The 16,176-nt window shown below is 55.0% G+C and overlaps 1 protein-coding gene across 3 annotated transcripts in view; it reads left to right on the top strand.

Annotated features, from left to right (window-relative positions):
• The window catches only part of NTNG2 (netrin G2), a 69,771-nt gene that overhangs the window by 32,953 nt on the left and 20,642 nt on the right, over positions 1–16,176 (top strand). The gene's annotated exons all lie outside the window — the stretch shown is intronic.

Raw genomic sequence — 16,176 nt, 5'->3', positions numbered from 1 at the left:
CAGACAGCCTGGGTGGATTCCCGGCGCTGCCATCCACTGGCTGGGAGACTTCACACGGGGAGTCTGTCCTCTGTGGCCTGGTTTCCCCATCTGTAGAATGGGGATGATAACAATCATGCCCCTCTCAGCGGATGGTGGTGACAGTTAAACGGGCTAAGGTGGGGCATAGTCAGGATCAGGAGCATGGCTCAGGCCGTGTGGGCAGGGGCCGCACGAAGCACCCCGCTGGGACAACATATGCTGGGGGCATCTTTCCGCAGCAGGCTCCAAAGACCCCAAGGTTAGAATTACTGATAAGAGGAAAAAGCCATTTGTTGCATGGTGTGTCTAGTATAGTCCCATTTTTGTACAAAGTGTGAAACACCATGTGCATAATTTCTACACATTGGGGAGGCATTGGGAAGAAGTGTGTCCAGGCACAGCAAGAGCACCGGGGGTCTGGGGCCAAGGCTGAAGCTCGTGTGCTGACAGATCGCAGTGGTCCTGCCTGCAGAGTGGGGTTGGGCAGGAAGGGGCGGGGCTGTCGTCTTCCGCTCACGTTTGCATTTTATTTTACCTGGACTATGTGCGTGTCTTCCAAATGGACCAAGGCAAAGGCAAGCGGTTGAATGAGGTGGTTCAGGCTCAAGGATGGCAGGTGTATATGCACAGGTCTGTGGTTCTGACACTTGTGACTTCTAATCCTCCCCATACTTGGGCAACATATGTTAAATCAGGAATGTTCTGGAAAACAACTGACAAACAGCCACTGTTGTGGAGACTGGGGGTTGAGGGTTGAGCTCTCTGATCGGTGTCCAGGCTTTGGACCGCTGGGTGACCCCTGCCTGCCCTGGGGATGCCACGGGGGTGTATGACCCTCCCTCCACCCTGCAGTCCCAGCCGGCTTAGCAGCATGGTGGTGGGAACCAGATCTCTGCACCTTCTGGGGGTCGCAGCAGCCCCTCTGATCTGTCTTGGGCAGCTGCAGGGGGATCCTCCTCTTCAGGAGTCTGGTCAGCGGCCCTCCTTCCACCTCACTGGGTGATCTGGGGCCGGGTGAGCCTGTTTCAGCTCTGGCCCTCTGCAGCCCTCTCTGGGCCTCAGTGTCCGACCTATAACCTGAGGACTGGGCGGCTGGAGCCCACGTCTCCCTGGCAAGGTGGCAGGGCGGCCCCTGCTCAGCGGCTCCCAGCTCCCCTTGGCACTCAGCCTCTGTGGGTAGCGGGGATTAGACGTAGCGGTGGCGAAAGGACGGCAATCAATTCACAGATAAAGTAAGTACTCTTCAGGCGGCCGGTTGGCAGGAAAACAGCAGCTTGGCTTATCGATTAATTAGGACTGGTGAGATGGTTCAGCAAAGGGCTGCAGCTTCCTCTGCTTTTCCTTTTTAAATTCTGGGGTGGGAAAGCCCAACAGTGCCAGGGAGCCAGAGAGGCCCGGGACGATGAGATGGGGTGGCAAAGGCATACGTAGGCACCGCCCATATGGTGCCTTGATGCTCCTGAGTGGGCACCTGGGGACCCCCCCGCCAGGGCCTTTCAGGTTCTGGGATCTCAGACTGAAACGCTTTCTGGGATTCCTTCAGAGTCTCATGGCCCTGAGTGCCTCCCTCTGTAGCCTGCCAACATCAGTAGCTGATACTTATTGAGCATTTGCTACAGTCTCATTGACTGAGTCTCATTGAGCTCCCAGTTAAGGGCTTCATGTGCATTTTCTTATTTAATTAATTTGATTCCCCAATGGTTATTGAATTGCTAAGATCCCATAAGCCAAGAATGTGGCATTGAGCAAGCCAGACCTGATCCCCACCTCATAGAGCTTTCTCTACAGAGACAGCACTTCCCTCTACTTCATGTTTTCAGATGCAGAGGCTGAGGTCAGGGAATATAAGGAGATCACACAGCTGAACTAAACACCAGACAGCCAAGATCGAACCCAAGCACATCCAACCTCAAGTGCATCTCTATATAGGCCATCTCACTGACCCCCTCTCCCTAATCCAAAGGTCCCCGGTACTGTGGTTGCTTCCAACTTGCCACTGTTGTCAGCTATTTCCACCTTCAAGGGAGATCCAGATTGAGTGGTGGGAGGGAGCAGAGGGACCTGGCTGCCAGGTCATGAGGAAGGGAGGTAAAGCAGCTGGAGAAGGCTCAGGGCCCTGGGGAATGAGGAATGAGGACGGGTCAGGGGTGAGAGAAGGAGCAGATGGAGAAACCCCACCTAAAACAGGCTCCAGCACCTCAAGGCCTCTGCCCCCACCCCTGGCCTTGCCTCCCTTCCTCTCTGAGCCCTGGCAAAACATCCTTGCCAGTCCTGCCCACTCTGGGTCTGGGATAGAGAGAAGGAGCAGGGGATCCCACCTCCTATTCACTCCCATTCCTGGAAGGCAGGAAGGAGGCGGGAGCTATTCTCTCCTTCCACACAGGAGAAACTCAGGTGTGGAGCAGGACAGCAGCTGGCTTCAACCATGCCCCAAATCTGGGGTGACATCTGGATTTGGGAGGAAATGTAATCATCCCTTTACTGTCCTTGGAGCAGAGACAGAGCCCCCACCTCCACCCCAAGTGGTCCAGTGCAGCAAGGCCCAAACCCAGCTAGCATCCTCCAGTAGAGCTTTTTAAGATGATAGGTTCCCCAGCTCCACCAACAACAACCTTGGATCCCATAAGTTTGGAGCAAGGTCCAGAAAGCCATCTCTTTGCAAAGCCCCTGAAGCGAGTTGGAGAGACAGAGGCTCCATCACTGAGCTGAGCCTCAGTTTTCTTATCTGCAAAATGGAAATCGAGTAACTCCCCCATCAGCTTGTGGTAAGGATCCAGTGAGCTTATGTGTTTGCAGAGCTTATTCTAGCATCTGCTTTCCTCTGGCTAGGTGGCAGGAGAGGTAAGGGACGGAGGCATAGGGCCGGAGCTGCCAGGATGGGAGGCCGTGGCTACATCTACCCGCAGAAACCAGAGCTCAGAAAAGATGCAGGGAAGCATGCGTTCTTGGGTCAGTGTGGTGGCAAGCCCAAATGTCTACGGGGGCCTGCAGGACAACACCCCCGGGTAATGTAGACCAGTAGAGACAACAGGGAAGGGTGTGGTCTGTGGAAAAAATGTGGAGAGCAGGCCCTTTGCAGAACAAGAAACCAAATATTGCCAGATTTTCTGAGGTTACACAACAGATATCTCTGGAAGGTCACTTGATTTTTAACATTTTGGCATCTACTGTAAAGTTTTTTGAAAAACCTGTGTAGGGGATCCCTGGGTGGCTCAGCAGTTTAGCGTCGCCTTCAGCCCAGGGCGTGATCCTGAAGACCTGGGATCGAGTCCCATGTCGGGCTCCCTGCATGGAGCCTGCTTCTCCCTCTGCCTGTGTCTCTGCCTCTCTCTCTCTCTCTCTCATGAATAAATAAATATTTTTTTTAAATGAGAAAAGAAAACCCTGTGCAGGTTCAACAAAACACACTTGAGGCCCGGGGCAGCTCCTGGGCTGAGTGTGTGCCCCTCGTGCTCTGAGATTTTCCTGTCTTGTCATAGGTGTGACAGCGTAGCTGCTGTACTAATAGAATTCAGCAGGACCCTGGCAGGGTGGGCACCCGGAGCTGGGGCACAGGCAGCCCAGCAAAACAGTGTTTCCAGTCCTGTCTACTCTGGGTGTAGGACAGAGAGTAGTCGGTGGTCATCCTGTTCTCATCCCCAAGTCTTGTCCAGGGGCAAATTCTCGGAGGCTTCAGGGAGCCAGTCCAGTTGGGCCTTTGTCCACTAGGGACAGGGAATGAGGGGTGACTTCCCTGTTGCTAGAGGTATCCCAGCCCAGCAGGGTGGTGTTTGTGGGAGATGGTGGAGAGAGGTCCCATGTGTCAGATGAAGGTCCTGTGTACCTGTTCTGTACAATGATAATAAATGTTGATCAAGTGAACAGGAGCGGGAAGAGACGGGCTACATCCCCAAGACAGTGTTGGGCCCGGATGGCCACCTGGCTTCACCAGATTCTGCTCCGAGTCCCTGGGCCGGCTGCCATCTACCCGGTTTCCTCCTCCCCTCCCCTCTTCCCCGCATCTGGCCTTCTCGTCTTCTCCCACAAACGTCCTGTCTCTATTGATCACCTGGTAACTGGAGGTGGACGGAACTCAGGACGAGAATAGAAACCTAAGAGGGAAGATTTCAGCTCTGGGTGTGAGTGTGGAGGGCACCAGGGTACAGTGGGGGCGGGGTGCATTGGAGAGAGAGGCACCTTCTGGTCCAACCTGTGTACCCTGCCCTCCTTCTAGACTCTTCCCCGGGTCCTTTCTGCAGGGAGCCAGGGTGAGAAGAGAGCATGTGACCTCTCTGTAAGGCTGGGACCCTACTTGAAGCAGAGGAGGTGGGGCCCCCCCGTTCAGTGATTTTTTTTAAAAGATTTTATTTATTTATTCATGAGAGACACACACACAGACAGAGAGAGAGAGAGAGAGAGGCAGAGACACAGGCAGAGGGAGAAGCAGGCTCCCTGCAGGGAGCCCGATGCGGGACTCGATCCCAGATCCCAGATCATGCCCTGAGCTGAAGGCAGATGCTCCACCACTGATCCGCCTTAGCTGAATCTGCTGAGCTTCCCGCGTAATTCAAACGGTACCGTCCATCTGCTGAGAGCTGCGTGGGGGTCCCCTGCCCATACGGCTCTTCCCGAAACCTACGCTCTGCTCACCTACCAGGCGTGGCCCCATCTCAGCACGAGGTGGCTCGAGGGGCTCCTGGTTTGTCCTGGTCACAGAAGATGCGGGGAGACCTGCAGGTGGGTTGGGGGACGGGAGCGCCAACAGCAGTGCCTTCCCAATGGCACCCGGGAACCGGGCCCACCTTGCTCTTGCCAAGGGAGAAGGATTTCCTGGGAGCTTTCTCACTACCGTGTTAACTCATTCAACAATTATTTTGAGTGCACGCTTTCATTTGTGTCCTGGGGCCACCATAACCAAGTACCACAAATTAGATGGGCTTGAAAAAACCAAAACATATCGTATTACAGCTCTGGAGGCTTGAAGTCTGAAATCAGGGAGTGGGCAGGGCCATGCTCGCTCCGACATGTGTAGAGGAGAATCCACTCCACACCTCCCTCCTGGCTTCGGGGGCCACCAGCAACCTCTGGCATGGCTGGCTGTAGAGGCATCCGTCCAGCATGGCCTTTGTCTCCTCCCTGCCACTTGCCCTGTCTGGTGTGCTCTGCAGCTCTTCTTGGAAGGACAGCAGTCATGATGGATTAGGGTCGCCCCATTCTCGGGCCTGTATCACCTCATCTTACCTTATATCTTAATCACTTCTGCAAAGACCCTACTTCCATATAATTTCATGCACCAGTATATATCTTTTTGGAAAACACAATTCCACACATGGGCCGACACAGGTACCACAGGCCCTAGAGCCTCGTGGGTTCACAGTCTAGTAGGGAGATAGGAATAAACAAAACAAACCACCTCAAAGTGCTAGGAAGGAAATACAACTGAGGGGAACGTGGGAGTGGGTGGCTGGGAAGACCGGCCTGTCACCAGGACCCAGGTGGTTGGGGAGAGCTCTCCCAGGAGGCAGCTTTGAAGGTGAAGCCTGAAGGGTGAATGGGAGCAGGTAGGGGTGTGGGTGGCTTCCTAGCAGGAGAACAGCAGGTGCAAAGGCCCTGCATTCTACACACATGGCGCTTTCTAAGTATTTAATGTGATGGGGCTAGGGCGTGTGTGCTGAAAGGCAAGAGAAGGGACATGGCCAGACCCTACCAGCCCTGCCACCAAGGGAGGGAGTTGGTTTCATTCTAGGGTCAGTGAAAGCTCTCGCCAGATGCTAGGAGGAAGTGACGAGATCTGATTCCTGATGCTTAGACATTGGAGTGGGGAGGGGACCTAAGACTGGCAGGAAACCAGGCAGCTTCTTCCAAGGCTGACAGTGGCCTGTACTGGTTCTGGCGGTGGAGGTGGGAGCCAGGAGCCACCCGGGGATGGGTGGCCTTTGGCAGTAGTCAGCCATGTGACTGGTGGGGAGAGCAGGAGGCGTCCAGGGGCCTCCCAGGATGCTGGCCTGAGACACTGGACCAATGGAGATTTTACCTGGTCACAGGTGGACAGCCTTGAGGGGAAGAAGCTTCTGGAGGAAGTTGTTTTTACATTTTTACGTTTTGTTTTTCATTTTATCATACAGTAAAAACCATACCCTCTGGGTGGGGGCGACACAGTTCTGTGAATTTTAACACATGTACAGATTCAGGGGACTGCCTCCAGCCCTCCAGCATCAAGACACAGAGCACTTCCATGTTCCCACTGAGCTCCCTCTGGCTGCCCCTTTGTAGCTGTGCTCTCTGTTGGTGCAGTTATCTTTCTGGAAATGTCCTATGGGTGCAGTCAGGCAGCATGTGGGTGGCTTCCCTCACTCAGCGCAGTGCCTTTGAGGAACACGGTGCAGTTACCTGTCAAGCATGGTCTTCCTTGTTGCTGGGTGGTGTCCCACTGTGTGCTGGGGTGTCCCGCTGTGTGCACCCACTGTATGCCAGGTGCTGTCCAGCTGTGTACTGGGTGGTGTCCCTCTGTGCACCAGGTGGTGTCCTACTATGTGCCAAGTGGTGTCCCTCTGTGCTCCAGGTGATGTTCCACTAATGTGCCAGGTGGTGCCCTACTGTGTGCCAGGTGGTAGCCCTCTGTGTATACCCACTGTGTGCTGGGTGGCATCCCATGGTATGCTGAGTGGTGTCCCTCTGTGTGCCAAGTGGTGTCCCACTAAGTGCACCCACTATGTGCTGGCTCTACCTTGTTTCCTGTTGGCCATTCAGCCGTTGTGGATTATTTCAGCTGCTTCCAGTTCGGAGTGATGGTATGTAAAGCTGCTAGAAACATTCATGAGAGGGGTTTTGGGTGAACATAGTTTTCTTTTCCCTTGAGTAATTGCCCAGGCATGGGATCGCAGTGTCCCACAATAAGTGCATGTTGCATGTTATGGGAAACCGCCACAAGGTTTTCTAGAAGGGCTGCATGTGGGGAAGAGGAGGCTCTGCTCTAGACCTGTTGCTGCAGGTCGCCCTGGAGGCGTCCATGTCTAGAGTGCAGGCCAGATTGGGCCAGACTGGGCCCTGGGGCCTCGGGGGCTTAGGGAGACCCCAACTCCGTGGGAGTACTCGCGAACCCCGAGAGGGTGGGGACATGGGGAGAGCACGGGCCTGGGATGGAGCCCGGAGAGGCTGGATAGTGAAGGCCAGACACAGAGCACGAGGAGCCAGGAGGGAAGAAAGTCCAGGAGGACGGTGCCCCAAACCAAGTGGAACGAACGTGTCCAGGCGGAGCAGCCACTGTGTCCGATGCTGCTGGGGGGTCCAGACAGAGGAGTGCAAGGCTGGCCCACGGATTTGGCAACAGGGAGGTCAAAGGCGACCTCTTCCACCTTGTGGTGGAGTCAGGGGACAGAAGCTGTCTCGGGGTGTGCTCCAGGGTGAATGCCAAAAAGTGAAAGAAGATGAATGAGGGGTAAAAATGGGAGTGTTGTCAAGGCATTTAAGAAGTGAGACCCTGAAAGGGGCATGAGCTGGTGGGGAGAAGCAAGGAGGAGAGAGTTGTTCCTACAAATGGGGGAGGCACCGCAGCACATTGGGGTTCTGCTGGAATAACCCAGAACCAGTGTGGGGAGAGCGAACGGGGTGCAGGAAAGGGCTGGGGGGGACTTGCACCACATGTGAGGGGGAAAGGCATGTGCACGCTGTAGGACGAAATATTTGGGACAGAAACCCAGCTCCCAACACTTCTAAGGACCTGATGTCAGTTCTGGCAACCAAGGATGGCACCCCCTCCCCGCCCCACGGCTCCAAGAGGTCTCTTGGTGGTGACAGGGCTCTCCGTGTCAAAGGGAAGCCTACATGTGCTTCTGACTCTTTTGTTTCAATTTTTTGGCCCAAGGCAAGTCTCCCAGCCCGGAAGCAAGTTTCCCCACCTATAGGATGGGATCCCACTGTTGTAAGGATTGTCCCAGCACTTGCAGGTTAACTCAAGGCCAACAGGGCACCTTGTTATCTGGAAGGAGTCAGCTTCAACTCACCTGAGCACAAACCTCATTCCCAGGTGCGTCCCCCACTAGGAGGACTTTCTCCAGCCAAGTGGGACCTCTGGGTCTCATTTCCCATCTGGTGCGGTTGCCACTCCCTGCAGAGCCCACTGGTGGGCAGGGAGAGATGTCCCACGTAGCCCAAGTGACTTGGGAAGACAATGTTACTGCCAGCAGCACAGCAGGTAGTGTGGCCCCCCAGCCTGACAGCCCCCTGTGGACAAACCCGAAGCCCCAACAGGCACTGTGCCCTGCCCACCCCTGAGCTTTGTGACCTGCAAGACCTGGAGGTGTAGGTGGGACACACAGGGCCGAGGAGGGGCAGCGAGTTGGGGGAAGGCAGATGGATTTGAGACTATTTGCAGGCCCTGGCCTCCTCCACAGAGGGAGCCTGCGGGGGCGCGGGGGGTGTCATTCTGAAGGCTCGCTGGCAAGTTGCCCCATATCAAGCACGGGGTCATTCACAGCTGCTCCCTCTCTGCACCCCCACCACCCCCTCCACGCACCTGTGTGTGTACCTCCCACCCACAGCCAGAAATCCGCTTCCACAAGCACCTGTTACTTAACACACCACTCGCTGGGCCATCGAGTGCACGCTGCTCCCAGACTCCAGCCGTAGGATACCCTGAGGCCTCAGGGGGAGCCCGGGGGGGGGGCTTGGCTTGGCTGTCTGGGACTTGGGGTGTCTCTGGGCTTCCCTCCTTCTTTTAGAGTTGCCCATTCTGAGCTTGGGATCCTGGAAGCCTCTTTCCGCTCTGCGGGGCAGTGCCCTCCCTCTCCCCCGACTCTGGGCCGTGAGCAGGTTCTTTACGAGGACTCCCATCACCACCCTCCTGCCCCCCTGAGAGGGGCACCACCAGCACCAGGATTCCTTCTGGGGAGATGACTGGCTTCTCTCTTTAGTCTTGCCCTCCTATGTGGAGATTTTTTTCCCCCAAATACAAGTCCAGCCGTGTCGCTTCCCATCAGTGGCTTTCCACTGACCCTAGAATCAAGCCCGCCCTCTGCCGCTCTGCTCACAGCGCCCACAGGCTTCTCCTCCCTTCCTGCCGCAGCCTGGGCTCTGAGTCCTCACAGATAGGGCCCCGGACCTGAGTCCCTGACTTGCTGTGCCTTCTGCCCTCCCCGCCCTCGTGTCTGGCCAGGTCCCCTTCCCTTGGGCTTGGCTCAGCACCTCTCTTGGGGCTTCCAGAGGCTGGAGACCTGGGCAGCCACCCCTTGGTGGGTGTCCCACTCTGGCTTTCAAGGAGCATGGTGGTCCCACTGCTCTGCCACAGCTCCAGCGGCCACCCATGGATACCTGTGACCCCTGTCCCCCTGCCCCACCCCAGGCACTGGGCTGAGCGAGCTGGATCTGGCTTCTCCAACCAGTGTGGCTGGTACCGGGAACCAGGTGGGCATGCTGTGTATTTATTGAATTCTTTCACTCATTCATCCATGAGCAAACGAGCTCGCATCAGTGGCTCCTTCCAGAGCAGGAAGGAAGTGGCAGTAGCAGCTCACAGGCAGGGAGCAAAGCCAGCTGGGCTTGCTCACACCTAACCTACAGCTGCTCACCCTTCCACCATCACACCCAACAATGCCTGTCACCCTGGCCCGGCCCTCCCTCCAGGGTGCTGGGGCCTCCCATGGGGGGGTGGGGGGTGGGAAACACCGATCTGGCTTTAGTCAACAGCCTGGCCAGGCTGCAATGGGTGGGGGGTGGCCTTTCCTTACAGCCTGGCCCTCCCCGGCTGTACCCCCTGTGCCACCCCTAAGCCACACTCTCAGGCCCCCTGGCTCCCTTCCACCAGCCTCTCCCGGTGGCTAGGAGGCTGCCTCTGGCTTTATAATGGGTAATAGGATTTATCAATAGTCTGGAGGAGGTGATGTACGTTAAAGCACTTAATATAAAAGGACTTCGCACAGAAGCCCAAATTTGATTTGGCCAATGAACTCAATTGCCGGCCTGACTGCGTTCCAGGAGGAGAGGCAGCCAGCATTTATCCACATTATCCCAAGGAAGCCAGACCCCTCCCTGCAGCTCTGCCCTCAAGGTCCCACCTTCTGTGGTCTCTGGTCTCCGGGTCTTGGTCTCGTTCAAGTTTTCCAGCACCCAAGGGCCCTCTTCCCTTTCTCCCATACACAGCCCTGCCCCCTTCCGCTAATTCCCTAGAAAAGTCCAGCATTTTACCAGTAGGCGAAGCATCCCTACTGGGGCCTTTTGGTCCCTTGTCATCTCTTGATCCAGCTAGATCTCTAAGCTTTTCTCCTGACCAGGGCTTGCTTCCGCAACAGCTGCCCATCCCTCTCCACTGCTGCGCCCCAGCCAAGGACATGGTCTCTTCCTTCCTCCCCGCAACAGAGGGTCTAAGGCTCCAGTGGGTAGAGAAAGAACACATCAAAGGATGACCTCTGGCCAGCACACACCCTGAGACCCAGCCGTTTCCATGGCCACCTGCTGGCTGGGAGGGGAAGCCACCCCCACCCCTCCAGAGAGCCCCAGCCCCCCTTCCAAGGCCAAATCCTTCCTCCTGGGAGTGCAGACCCTAGCCCTGAAGGCTGAGCCCCTCCACAAGGGACATGCCCTTGCAGATGTCACCTTCTCCCTCGTCCTGCAGAGCACTGTGTCCACCCTCTTGTGCCAACATGTCCAGGGCAGCCCATGTTTGGGGTGTGCCTCCCTCTAAACCCAGCAGCCCATTGAAACATCTCTCCCCCCGCAAAAAAGAAACATCTTTACCCAAAGGTACAGGCTCTGTTGGGCAGACACCATTGCTGCTTAAAAATAGTCGCTTATCCCTAACAGCTCCAGCCTTTAGGGCATGGGGAACATGCAGGTCCACTCTCCATTCACCCTGCGTGTGAACACACAGGGACAGCAGCCAGCTAGGGCGGGGGGCGGTGGGGAACGCCAGGTGGAGGCAACCTGTTACTGAGAACCACCAGCACCCTGGGCTCTCCCCCAAGCCCCTCCTGTGCCTCATGTCCAGGAGTCTCTGCAATTGTCCTGCAATCCTGGCGGGTTTGACCTTGGCGGGGAGCCAGCCCCAGGCCCCTCCTCCCTGCTCCCTGCTGGGCTCCGGCACCCGCCTCTCATCCCCCCCACCCCTGCCCAGGAGCGATGACATCACTCTTTCCGGCTGCCAGGCGTTGACCTACATTCCTCCCGCCCTCCTGTCTGGGAGGCGCTCCAAACACCCGCTCCTCTCGCCCCAAGGAGGGAAGGACCCGCTCACGATTTTCGTGGAGCACTGGTGCCAGGCCCGAGGCCAGATGGTGCTCCTGCCGGCAGCTCCCAGGCATCGCCCGCCCTCCCTGTGGGGCAGGGCACGCTCTGGCCTGGCCAGGCCCTGCAGGTGGACTGGAGGGGGTGAGGTCGGTGTGCCAGGCGCCTCTTGGCGGGAGCAGAGCACGGTCCCAGAGAACTGGGGATGTCTCGGATGGCCTTGCCCTCGAGGTAAGGCCTGGCCCTGCCTGCAAACCGTGTGGTCCCCTGGGGCTCGTTAGGGACTCATCAATTTGAGAAGGTGGCTGAGGCCCTCCGTCTGGAGGGTGGACAGCAGGGCCAGCTGCCAGTGGGCAAGTGGGTATATACCCCATGCCAGGCCTCAAGAGGAGTCAGGGGGTGGGCTGGAGGGCCACGACTCTGCCATATACAAGAGTAGGGGTGGTGGGTGCAGCTGCCAGATCAAATGCCCAGTTAAATTTGAATTTCAGATAAACAACAAAAATTTTCATAGTGTAAGTATATCCCAAATATGTCGTGGGATATACTTATACTAAAAATCCATTCATTGTTTACCTGAGACTCAAATGTAACCAGGCACCCTATATTTTTATATGCCAGATTTGGCTCCTTGGGAAAGTGGCTCCGAGATGACAGTGGGTATGTCCCCTGGTGGGGACCCCCAAGGCCTGGAGAATGGGCAAGCTGACCTGGGAGCTGCTGGCTGCTGACAGGCTCCGGGATAGGATGTTGACAGGACAGATGATGGGGCCTGTCTCAGGCTGGGCACCTGGGGGCTGCCAGGTAAGGCCAATCTTTGTTCCTAGGAACCCCACACTTCACCCCTGTGACCACTCAGCCCTTGGCAAGGGAACCAAAGGTAACAGCTGACATCTGTGCAGGGCTCGCTCTGCACAGGACCCTGGGCTGTGCGCCCCATGTAACAGCGCACCTCCCTCCCGACGGCCCGGTCAGAGGGGAGACTAACACCTTGAGGCTGGTCACCTGCTACCCTACACTGCTCCAGCCACGACACCACTGGCTGTTAAGGGAGTAGCTGCTCCTTCCTGCATTTAAGATATACCAGGAGCCCCCTGTGTGCCCAGCAGTGTGTCAGGCACTGGCAAGCAATGAAATAGCAGAATTGAAAATCTCTCATGTAATTCAACCCTCCCAACTTGCGAAGGAAAGGTCTGAGTCCCAGAGAAGTGACTTGCTCAAGGTCACTCAGCAAATTAGGAGCAGGGCCTGGCCAAGAGTCTAGCTGCTGACTCAGCACCTCTCCTTCTGTCCCTCTCTCTGTGTCTCTGTCCTCCCTCTCTCCCCTCCTCCTCCTCTCTCTCTCTCTCTCTCTCTCCCCTCCCGTCTTCCCATTCTCTCTCTCCTCTCACCCTCTCTCTGTCTCTCATGGAGTTACTCCTCTTCTATCAATAGACTTAAAGCCTGGGACTCAGAGATAGGGCTGGGGTGGGGAGGGCCACCCTGGTGGGCTGGGAGCATCCGCTAGCCAGTGGCAGGCCCCCTGGGGCTGGCTGGCCTCACGCTGTCCCTCTGTTCATTATTAAATAATGCTTCCTGATGGATGAGCTGGAAAGTGCTGTGTAGCAGGGTCAGGTGGCTCAGGTGATGGTTTTCTGGTGAGATTGATGGTCCTCAAAGGTCAGATTCAGAAAGCAATTCCTTGGGAAAATTGATCCCCTGGATGCAGGGCAGCGTTTGGGCTGGAAGGGCAGCCGGGCATGGGTACTACCCACCCAGGCCTGCACACAGGCAGAAGCCAGTGTCGGGAGGGCAAGTGGGAAAGGGAATTCTTTCTTCTGTGGCCGCTTGTTTCCTAGGCCAAGGCCAGGCCTCAGAGTTGCTAAGGCTGTGGGCAGGGGCAGAGCCTTGTGTCCCCTCTCCTGGCCTTAGTCCTCTCTGTGCGATCAGCAGGAGGCAAGCTCCAAGACCCTCGAGGTGGGACATGGGCCACGAGGTCCACTGCAGGCACCCGACAACCCTGAGTTCATATGTCACCTATCCCACCCAGAGACCTGGGTTGAGTTACTGATACTTGACCTACCAGAATCTTGCACCCTTACCTGTGACGTAGAGACAGTGTGCCTTCTGGGTTTTCACAAGGATTTGGTTAACAATGCACGTTACACAGCGCCTGTCCACATATGAGTGCTCAATAAATTATTGATATATATATTTTTTTTTTTTCACCTCCCGAGGGCCTTCTGAAATAGCAAAGAGAAATCCCGGAAGGACAGCAAGCAGTCGGAGGGAGGGCAGGAAGGGACGTGCCTGTGTTTCAGGGACCATGGGTGGGTCAGACTTCTCTGGATCCCATGTCTGTCTGACGGCCAGCCCCGGGGACTCCCCAGGCCACTGCCCCCTGCCTGCTTGCAGCTCTTCCTAAAGTGAGGCTCACTGGCTGTGTGGCCTTGGGTGACGTACTTACCCTCTCTGTGCCTCATTTTTTACCTGTAAAGTAGAGATGATAGTAATATAGTAATATACCCCCATAAGGCTCTAGTGAAGAGTGGGCGCATTTATTCATGGAACGCTCTCAAGATCCCAGTCTCCAGGAGCGCATAAGTTTAAAGAATGAAAAAACCAAGCAGACACTAACATTTGGGAAACACTTCTATGTAGTGAGCAAGTCCTTTATAGACCACGTCTCAGTTGGATCTCATGACAGCCCTGGAGGTAGATGCTACTGTCATCTCGAATTTTTTTTCTAAGATTTTATTTATTTATTCAGGAAAGACACACACAGAGAGGCAGAGACACAGGCAGAGGGAGAAGCAGGCTCCCTGCGGGTAGCCTGATGCAGGACTTGATCCCGGGACCCCGGGATCACACCCTGAGCCGCAGGCAGACACTCAACCGCTGAGCCACCGCTGAGCCACCCAGTAGATAAAGTCTACTGTCATCTCCACTTTACGGATCAGAAACTGAGTCATGGGGAAGTTCTGCAACCGTCCTAAGGTCACACAGTAAGTGGCCAAACACTCCAGGCTCGTGTGACCGGGGGCCAGGGCCAGGCCAGGAAGGGGCACAGACCCTGGATGGTCACTGCCGTGTGCGAGGGCTTCAGTTTCGGCCTCCCTATATGTACAGTTAGTGATGTAGCAGGTGCATTACTTCTGTCCATTTGTCCGTTCCCTCACTCACGAGTGACCCATGCCACCGATCCTCATGACAGCCTTGGGGAGAAGCAGGCTTGTTGCCTCCCCCTTCAGGTGACAAAACCGGGACTCCAGGGCTCCGTGGTATCCCCACCCCCACTGGCCACCAGGGAGCTCAGGCACTGAGTGTGAGCTCTGGCATCGGGCTGATTCGAGTTCTGGCTCTGCCCTTCGGGCTGGGGGACCTTGGGCAGTTCACTTCCCCATCCCAGGTCTCAGTGTCCCCACCTGCTCAATAGCTATCATAACAGTATGCTGTTCATAGGATTGTTAGGAAAGGCCAGTGTGCTAATTCACGTGGAGCTCTCAGAATGGTGCTGCGTGTCAGCCACACTCACCCAGCAGCCCTCTCTAAGGTACAACGCAATAGGTTACTGAAAATAGTAAAACAAACCTCGGAAGTTTCCTAGGAGAGAGATTATAATAAAACCCTGTTTCCCAGGCTTCATCCCAATTATCATTCATTCATTCATTTAACTGTTTACTGGGATATAATTTACATAGCACGCAACACACCCGTTTGACGTGTACAGTTCCATGGCTTTAACCTACTCACAGGTGCATGCACCCATCCCCAGGGTGACACTCTCAAACATTTTCATCACCTTAAAGAGAATCCCTGCCCTCCTCCCCACCAACCCCTGGCAACCACTAATCTACTTTCTATCTCGGTGGATTTGCCTAATCTGGGCATTCTGTATAAATGGAATCAAGCAGCATTTGTCCTTTTGTGTCTGGCTTGTTTTGCTGAGCGTCAGACTTTCCAGGTTCATCTGTGCTGTAGCAGGTGTCAGAGCTTCATTCCCTTGTATGGCCCAAGAATATTCCATTTGTGTGTACTTTGCATTTCTGTTGATTAACACTTGGGGTTGTTTCTGCTCTTTGGCTGCTGGGAAGGACGCTGCTGTGAACATTGGTGTACATGTTTTTGCGTGGACACGCTCTTGTTTCCCCCAGGGTGTGTGCCTATGGGTGGGATCGCTGGGTCACGTGTTGGTGCCGGACAGACACCTGTCCAAGACTCTGTACTTGGTCTTGTGAGGAACCGCCAGACTGCTTCCCAAAGCAGCTGAACCATTTTACCTTCCCACCAGCAGTGGAGATAAGGGTTTCAATTTCTCCACCTCCTTGCCAATGCTGGCTAATAACCGTGTTTTTGATAACTCTCCTAACATGCACGTGGAGGGGTAACTCACAGGATCTTTGATTTGGCTGAGGGTTAATGATGCTGAGCATCCTGTCAAGTGCTTGTTGGCTGTGTGTGTCTCTCTCGGGGAAAGGTCTATGCAGACCATTTCCCCACTTTAAAAATTGGGTTGCGTCTTTTATGATTGGGGTGCAAGCGTTCATTATGTAGTCTAGATAGAAGTCTTTTATCAGAGATCTAATTCACAAAATTTCTCTCCTATTCTATGAATTGCCTTTTCACTTTCTTGACCGTGGCCTGTGACACACACAAGTTTTGAATTTTGATAAAATTCAATGTGTATCTTTTTTTCTTCTGTTGTCTGTGCTCTAGGTGTCATGGGTAAGAACCCACCACTGGACCCAAAGTCACAGAGACTTGCCCGCATCTTGCCATTTTTCTAGTTTTAGCTCATACACACAGGTCTTTGATCTGTTTTGAGTTCATTTTTGTTTGTGGTGCAACTTCATTCCCATGCATGTGGTTATCCCTTATTATGTATTTACTTGCTTAACCATTGCCTTAAATGCACATACTTCATTGCCTCACCAAGGCAATCATATTTTTAAGATCCCAGGTTTGATGCGCTTGTCACTT

This window comes from Nyctereutes procyonoides, unplaced genomic scaffold (genome assembly GCF_905146905.1).
Source record: "Nyctereutes procyonoides isolate TBG_1078 unplaced genomic scaffold, NYPRO_anot_genome, whole genome shotgun sequence".
NCBI classification, from domain to species: domain Eukaryota; kingdom Metazoa; phylum Chordata; class Mammalia; order Carnivora; family Canidae; genus Nyctereutes; species Nyctereutes procyonoides.
The sequence above is the reverse complement of the archived record's forward strand: the minus strand, read 5'-3'. Positions and strand labels throughout refer to the sequence as shown.